Source organism: Mustela nivalis (genome assembly GCF_964662115.1).
Source record: "Mustela nivalis genome assembly, chromosome: 16".
NCBI classification, from domain to species: Eukaryota; Metazoa; Chordata; class Mammalia; order Carnivora; family Mustelidae; genus Mustela; species Mustela nivalis.
Window position 1 is genome coordinate 64,580,925 of NC_139035.1, and position 8,216 is coordinate 64,589,140.

At 59.5% G+C, this 8,216-nt stretch overlaps 1 long non-coding RNA gene across 1 annotated transcript; it reads right to left on the bottom strand.

Annotated features, from left to right (window-relative positions):
* Positions 1–3,414: 3,414 nt before the first annotated feature.
* Positions 3,415–6,624, bottom strand: LOC309850436. Its single transcript, XR_014304234.1, has 2 exons — positions 4,959–6,624; positions 3,415–4,466 (listed from the first exon to the last, which is right to left on the bottom strand). It is a non-coding gene; the product is annotated as an uncharacterized lncRNA (long non-coding RNA).
* Between the last annotated feature and the right edge of the window lie 1,592 nt (positions 6,625–8,216).

Consider the following 8,216-nt stretch of genomic DNA (forward strand, 5'->3'; position numbering starts at 1 on the left):
CCCCACCCCACCCCCCCGTTTCCAACTCCTCGGTGTCCTCTTGACCCCACGGCCTCCCCATCAGACCCTGGGACTTTCTAGGGAGAACGGGACAGAGCCTGGGCCAGCCCCCCACACCAAGTTCCCCCACCCTCTCTCTACTTCAGCGCGTGTTTCCTTAGGAGGGCAGAGCCCCAGCACTGTGCCAGGGGGTGACAGATGCTGAGGAGGTTGCTAACCAGAGGGCTTCCCGTCTCTTCTCCCTCTGCCTCACTGGCTCCCTCTGCCAAGGAGCACCTACTGCGCGCTCGCCTCAGGCTCAGCCCGCATCTGGAGGGGTCCCGACGTGACCCGCCTGAGGGAGGTGATTTGCTGCCCAGCAGGGGCTGAGGCGCAGATAAGATAGGCTGCTGCCTGTATGCAAATTCCCAGGGATTAGCTGTCATTCGGTCCCTTTATCTCTGGCTCTGGGAGGTTTTCTCCCAGGAGTACATGGAGGGAGAGTGACGTCATTGCAGAGAAAACCTTGAATTCGCTCATGGTTCCACTGGAACACTGACCTACGCACACCCTTCCTGGCTTGAACCGCTTACAGCTTCCCGTCCTTGGCTGGGCGCTTCCCGACATTCTGAGACACTCCGCTTGATCCAGGGCTGAGACACTGGGTCCCAGGGCATCCATGGGGATGGATGTAAAGACTAAAGGAGGGATGTGGGTTCGATGCCAGGTCAACCTGGCTGTGATCTCGTGCCCTTGGAGGCTCAGTAAGGAGGGGAGTCGTGGAGGGGATGCGGGGGCGGTGGGTGCCCCTCCTCTGAAAACTGGAGGTACTGGCTCCTTCCTCCTGTAGCTGTAGGGGTTTTGCCAGCCTGGGCAGCAAGTGCGGTCCTTGGCCCAGCAAAGGCTCCAGAGACAGACAGGCAGGTGCAGCGGCATCCGTGTGGATGCCTCGGGGCGGGGGGGGGGGGTGCTGCCCGGCTGGGCTCCAAGATGCTTCAGGCAACAGCCAGGCCACCCTCCCCAGAGCAACTGACTTCCAGCCCGACACGGAGGGGATGGGGGAAGTGCTGGGTTAAGGGGCGCGCCTCCCTTCTGGCTGTGACCGCCACCCCCACAGGCCCCGTGAGCCATCTCCACCACTGCTGCCCGCAATCCACCTGGCCACAGCTCCAGCAAATGTGTTCTGGAAATGGCCTGCACCGATACCCCAAAATCGGGTACGTGTTTTGTCGCATGGGAGGCCACAGTTTTGTGCTGAATCTGGCCTGTTCCACCTCTCCTGACCTCTTCCCCCTTCGGGGTCCAAGAACTAGGGGAGAGGGGCAGCCTCTGTGCGGCACTTCCTTTTCCAGGGCTCCCTACCCTGCTGTCTCCTGACGCCCCACCTGCGGGACTGTCCCCACTGCTGCTAGGACCCCTGTCCCCTCCAGGTCTCACCAGGGCTTGTCCTTCAAGTCTTTGTTCAAAGTTTACCTTCCAAGTGCAGCCTTCCCAGGTCGGCCTACTTTGCGCATTCCTCCCTCGCCCCACCCCCACCCGCTTTCTCCTATCACCGCCTCTGGGTGTATTTTACTTTCTGTCTCCACCCACAGAATGTACACTCTTAAAGGGCAGGTTTGTGTTGGTTTTGTGGATGTGGAGAGGTGCCTGGCCCGTGGTCGGTGCTGAATAAATATTTGTTGAACAAATGAATGAATATCACCCCACTCGCCCGTTCCTCAAACCCTTGGCCCCCGTGACACGGCGCCCCGGTCAGGCCAGGGTCTCAGCAAGCCAGCCTGACCTTGGGTCTGAGATGGAAGCAGCGCCTCTGTCCGCTTCCTTCCAGTGCTCCCCCATGGTTCAATTCCAGCAGGTGGAAAACCCGCGACTCTGGGGCTCCAGAAGGCTGGAAGGGGGGGCTGGGGAAGGAGGGGGAGCCCTGTGTGGTCTGCGCAAAAGGAAGGCTCACTGAGGATTTGCGGGAAGAGGGCGTGCCTGCGAGTAGGGCAGGAAGAGGTAGGAGCCGACTTAGGTTCAGGCTCATTGACTCCTTGCCTTCAGCTTTGAAATGCAGAATCCCTGAGGAGGTAGAGAGAAGGCGGGTTTGGCTCCTTGTGGCCCAATGGAAAGAACTGGAGTAGGAAGGCAGGGAGAGGCAGAGCGGGGAGGAGGAAGAGGAAGAGGAAGAGGGCTCCCAGGGCTCAGCCTAGCTTGGCTCACCCTTGGGGGAAAAGCACAGGTCTCTGTGGTCCCTTCCCGTGCGTGTGTGTCCAGGTGGGTGAGCATTTGCAGGGCTGGGGCTCAGGGGCGCAGGTGGGAGCAGAGGAGTCTGTCACCCCGTGTGGAGGCCACCTACAAGCGTGTCTGCCAAGGAGCGGAATGGGTGCAGAGAGCTGTGCGTCCTGTGTGCGTAGGCAGAAGGTAAGCATCTGTGAGTTTGCGCACGGGTCCTTGGAGAACAAACAGTATGTCCCATTCCTGCCTTTCAGCTGGGGGAGGCCTTGGAGAGCTTGGCAAAAAGCCCAAGGAGCGGCAGAACAGGGAAAAGGCTGGGCAATAGGGCCCTGGGGAGAGAACTATAAAGGGTCTGGGATTAAATTTGTTGAAGAGAAGCCCAGAGAGTAAATTAGTAACTGTCTCTGTGCAAAGCAATGAGTTTTAGTCCCAGTGGCCATAGAGGTGGATTAGAAGAAAATGCACTGAAGTTGTATCTAGAGAAATTTAGGTCAGCCAAGGAAAAACGATGCCCTTGGCTCTGAAGGTTATCAGCCTCTGGTCTCTCTTACAGATCAAGAGGCATGTTTTCAATAATAGGATGGATCCCGTCTTGGGGTGGAAAATGGGCAGTCTGCTTGGGAATGCATATACTACACCCATCTTTAAAATTCAGGCCTTCATTCAATATTTATTGGGGTTCTCTATGTCAGGCCTTATGGGGGAGATGAAGATTATTAATACGTGATCTCTTTGCTCAAAGAGCACAGAGTCCTGCAGGGGAGAGAAAACACAGATCTGAACCGAGCCACGATCATTGGGGAAGCCGGCGCCCTGTGCCTGCGGAGAAAAGCAAACAGCAATGTTTGGGCGGGTCACTCACCAACCTCCCGCAGCCCTGGGTCCCTTCTGCAGTGGAGGGGGGTGACATCATAGGGAGCTAAGACTGCATATCTCGGGGATCAGCTCAGGGGGGAGCAGGGCTGTAGGTTGGGGGCTAGGGGGGCTCCTCCAGGAAAAGGAGCAGTCCTTGCTCTGTGGTCAGAGGTCAACTTTCAGCACTGGTGGAGGGGGGCTGTTCCCTTCCATCCTGGAGTCGGGGGTGGGCAAAGAGGCCTGAGTTTGGGTGAGCACCAGGGACTGGGTAGGGAGAGATCAGCATCACGGGTGGGCTGTGAGGAGAGCATGAAAGAACTCAGACACATCGCCCTGCGCCCAGCAGACCCTGAGTTCCTCTTCTTTTTTTAAGAATTTATTTATTTATTTGACAGGCAGATCACAAGCAGGCAGAGAAGCAGGCAGAGACAGAGGGAGGAAACAGGTTCTCTGCTGAGTGGGGAGCCTGATGCGGGGCTCTATCCCAGGACTCTGAGATCACGACCCCAGTGGGTCCGACACTTAACCGACAGAGCCACCCAGGCGCCCCTCAACAAATAGTTCTCGAGCACCCATTTTGGGTAAGGTATTTGCTGAGTGCTGGGGTTACAGCATCAGCAAGGCGAGTAGAGTTTTTGCCCTCCTGGGAGGAGCTAGGCAAAGCAAAGAGCAGGTTATAATGGGAGATGGGGGGTGGAAAGGGGAGTGAGCCTAGGTGCTAAGGGACCCTGCAGCAGGGGACTCAACCCAGCCTTGCAGGGGTGGGGTGGGCAGGGGAATCCATGAGAATCTCTGGAAGATGCTGGAGTCTGAGCTGGGGATTTAAGGACAATGAGAAGCACGAAGGCAGGGCCCGTGCTGGTGGGGAGAATGTTCCAGGCATGGGTGCAGCATGGGCACGGCCTGGAGGTAAGAATGTGCACAGCCGGACAGTAGAGGGCCGGTTCACGGGCTGAGAATGCAGCTGAGAAGAGAAGAAAGGCCCAGCTCTTCCAAGGAGCGTCAAAGCCAAATGAAAGATTTTGGATATTTCATTAAGGACTTGGGGGTACCCCTGAGAAATTTTAAGCAGGGGGCTGCAGAGACGAGACTTGTGTCTTCTTTAGAAAGCTTCCCTCCATTGTAGGGCAGAGAAAGGCCTGGGGTTGGGAAGACTCTGGAGGCAGGCCAGCCTTAAGAGTCTACTGCACAGGTCCAGGCTGGAGAAGAGCCGGGGCTTTAGGGGGCTCGGCAGGCGTGAGAAGGGGAGAATGGATTTCCAGATTGGCTTGTGCTCTGTGGAGAGTGAAGAGGGTTTCAGCACCCAGGTGAGAGCTGCTGTGGTCTCCCGGGATGCGAACTCCAGGAGCAGGGCCTCCACAACACAACGGATGCGTTTCCTCTTCTCTCCCATAGTCCAGGTGAGGAAACTGAGGCTAAGAGCAAAAGTTACTTCAGAACCCAGCTGGTGGCTGAACTGGGATTTGAACTGATAAGCAAAGCAGTTCAAGCTTATCGCTTGCCCCATCGGGGCCTGCGAGCTGGCTGACCCGGGGAAGGGTTCGGCTGGCAGCCAGCGTGAACTGGGCTGTTTCTGTGGGCGGAGGCCGGGGCCGCAGTGAGGAAGCAGGAGGTCAGGCCTCAGAAGCGGGGCAGGAAGTTCAGCTCGGAGGCGGCTGCCCCTCCAAGGCCGTTGCTGATCTGGCAGCTTCAGAAAGAGGCTAATGGAGAGACCCCGAGGCCCAGGACCTGGATCTTGCAACTCGGGGTTCCTGTCCTCAAGGCTCTCTGACTTCCTGGAGCTTTCTGACTGCTCAGCTGACCCCGGCAACAAAGGCTATCGAGACCACGAGGACTTGGAAGGCACTCCCGTGTCTTGGAAAGGCTTTAGTATTCCCATATCCTTTGTAGAAAAGAGAAAAACACACCTGAACACTGTTAAGTGGCGTGCTCTCGGTCCCAGGGTTGTCGAACCCCTGGTGTATCTGCCTCTGGCTTCTGGCGCTCAGCCCGGTAGCTCCTGGCCCACCAGCCGGCTCATGGGGAGTTGGTGGTTTTGCACTGGCTCTGCATGTTCTAGAATCCAGATCTCTGGACTCCTGGTCACTCCCTGGACACTGAAGATACCTAAAGTGAAGCACCAACAGGCCTGGGGCCGGTGGCCGGCGCCGGCAGTCACAGCAGGGTTGGGCGACCCTAGGTCCCCTCCCGTATCTCCCCCGGTCCTCCACAAGGAGCCCAGCTTGCTCAGATGTCTTCTGTTCTCCAAGTGACATCTGTCCTCACGGTGCCAATACTGAAGTCACCCCGGGCGCGCTGGTTTGAGATGTTTAGAAACACAGATTCCAGTTTGTCCTCTTAGAACCCTCCACCCCCTACTTCCCCCGGGGGGTGGGGGGTGCTCTCTGGAATTTGGTTTTAAACGGGTTTCCCCCATAATTCTTAGGCAGCCCTGTCCTCAGAGATGCAGAGAGAAGTTTCTCCACGGAAAACAGGTCTGGGAGGGCCCTGGCTGGAGGCCTGGCCCGGGAGTCGTCCCTCCCCCTCCCCCCTCCCCTGCACTGTTTGGCGACTGCGGCTGGGTTGCCGGGGAAACAGGCTCTGTAACTTCCGGCCTTCGGCGGCTCTCCCTCCTTGGCCTTATCTCAACATCCGCCAGGCAGTCCCGGGTCTGTGCCGGTCACGTAGGAGGGGAAGCTGGTGCCAGGCGTGGGGAGGCGTGTGGGGCACCAGGGACCTGGGGCAGGCCAGAGGGTGGAGATGTGGTTTGGAGGAGGGGCGGAGGCTGTGGTTTCCTCTAAGGTCTTTCTCCTTGGCCTGGGGGCTCTCTGCCCTGGGGGGCTGGGGCCAGGGTGTGGCCTGCAGGGCTCTGTCAGCGCTCTGGAGGTCCCCCACCCCCCAGGCCTGAGGGGGGTAGGGGGACAGTGCTTCCTTGGCCGGTTCCCCTCACCCCTTCCCTGCTTCCTCCCTCGGGCCCCACCGCCCTGGGACGCCTGCCACACCCTCCTCTCTCTCCCCCAGCCCTCTGTCCCCGGCCCTTTGCCTGGTGCTTCCCAACGTTCCCCAGGGTCCTCCAACTCTCTCCCCATGCCTCCTCTCCTGGCTGTAGCAGGGAGGCCCCACAGTTTTTAAGGATGGGCAGGAGAGTTGTGAAGAAAGAGGGGAGGCAGTGAATACTCGGGGGAGAACAATTCACGCATTTGAATGTTTGTTCCTGTGTTCGGCTCTACTCTGCTTTGGGAAGAACTGAAGGCCGTTTGGAGAGTTCAGGTGCTCCAGGAAGAAGGGGGTGCTGAGACAGGCTCTCAGGCATCTATCAGGCAGCCTGATTCCTGACCGCATTTGTACTACACCGAGGACGAAGATGTCCCCCGCCGTGGCCCGCACATCCCCTGCTCTGGCGGGGAGGAGAAGGAGTAGTAACCACCAGGCACGGTGCAAACTGTTTTTCGAGCCTGGTCGGCACAGTGCCTTTTGGGGCGGTTACCCCATGTCAGATGAAGAGGCAAGGCCCCGTGGCTGGGCAGGTGGCCCAAGGGCTCTCCCCTGTGAGCGGCTAGGTCAGGGCTCTAATCCTGCCAGTCTGGTTCCGAACTTAGCCACGGCTTTCCTTCTTCACGCTGCTGCCCCTCGAGCACAGATTCAGAGACCACATGAGCGGCCAAGGCCCCGTGGGGGAGCTTCTTCACCGGCTGGATGGGCTTCCTGGCCACGAGGCAGCCGAGGAGCAGCGTGTTTTCCTGAAAACAGAGTGCGCATCCGCAATTCCCTTTACCGACAGCTGGTCCCCCCCCCCCCCCCCCCCCCCCCCCCCCCCCCCCCGGCCTCCAGCAGAAGCTGGTAGGCCGAGGCAGGCAGGTCCAGAGGAAGGAGATGGGGGCCCTGTGTCGGAGAACTCCTAAGACCCGTGCATCAAAGGCGTTCAGAGACCTCAGGAGCGAGGAGAGAACGCACCGTGACCAACACAAACTCTTGGAAGCCCCTGGGCTGCCGGCCATTCTCTCCGTGTGGCCCAGCTACCCCCAAGTCCCTTACAGGACCCTCGGCCTCGTGGGTCCCCGGCCTGCAAAACGCAAGTTCCTAAATGCTTTTCAAGCACGGAAAGAGAGAGAGAGAGAGAGAGAGATCGAAAGAGATAGAAGGGAATCAGCTTCTCTTCTTGCCCTTAGGAGACGCGCTCCAGCGAGCGCCCAGACTTGTTTTAACCTGAGGCTCCTCGGGTCTTCTGTCCCCGGCTCCTCCCATTTAAATGTGCTTATTCGTCAGGGTCCAGGTTCTTACCCCTCTGGCCGGAGCCAGTGTGGGGAGGGCGTCGGGACGCCTGCAGGGTGCGGCCGAGGCCCGGGAGGGCTCCAAGGCCTCGTGCGGCGAGAAGGAGCTGCGGGGGTGCCCAGGGCACCCCGGGGACCGCGGGGTGGCTGCTCGGGGAGTGGCGACGCGGTAGGGACGGCCCGGGGGGCCGGGGTGGGATTCGGGCAGGGCCGGGAGTCCGGACCGGCCTCTCCCGCCGCCGACTGCTCTCCCGCTGGGCTGGCGCGGCCGCGGGGCCGCGGCGAAGGGGCGGAGCGCAGGGCGCGAGGGAACCGGGAGCCCGGGGATGCGGCCGCGGGAAGCGGACGTCCGAGTCGCGCCGCGAGGAGGAGGGACCAGAGGGCCGGCAGCGCGCAGGGGAGGAGGTGGGCGAGGGCGGCGGGGAGGAGTGGACGGAGCGGGCGGAGGCTGGGAGCGGAGAGCGAGGGCCGCCCACCCCGGCCCCGCCGGGTTCGGCCGCACTGGGGAGCCGAGTTGTGCTAAGGGGAAGGCTGCCTCCCGGCTTCTGCGGGTGGACCCAGGCTCGGGGCGGCCCGAAGCGCGCGCGGTCTGGGAAGCCCCATCGGGGGGAGACAAGGCCGCGCTATGAATGCACTGTTAATGGCGAGACTGAACGTTCATGTAGTTTAATCCAACGTGACAGATTGGGAATGTTTCAGAGTCTGGCAAATACTGTAAACATCATCACATCTGGAAGAGTAACAGATTTAAGTGAAGTCACGGCCTGAGACAACCCCGAGATAGCTTTCACCCTTCCCTTTTTTGGGCTGTTTATTCTTTGTGTCCAAATGACAGCGATTTTATTGATATTTTATATCCTTCTGATATGGATTGACACTTTTATTATTATTAATAGATTAAGGGGGCGCCTGGGT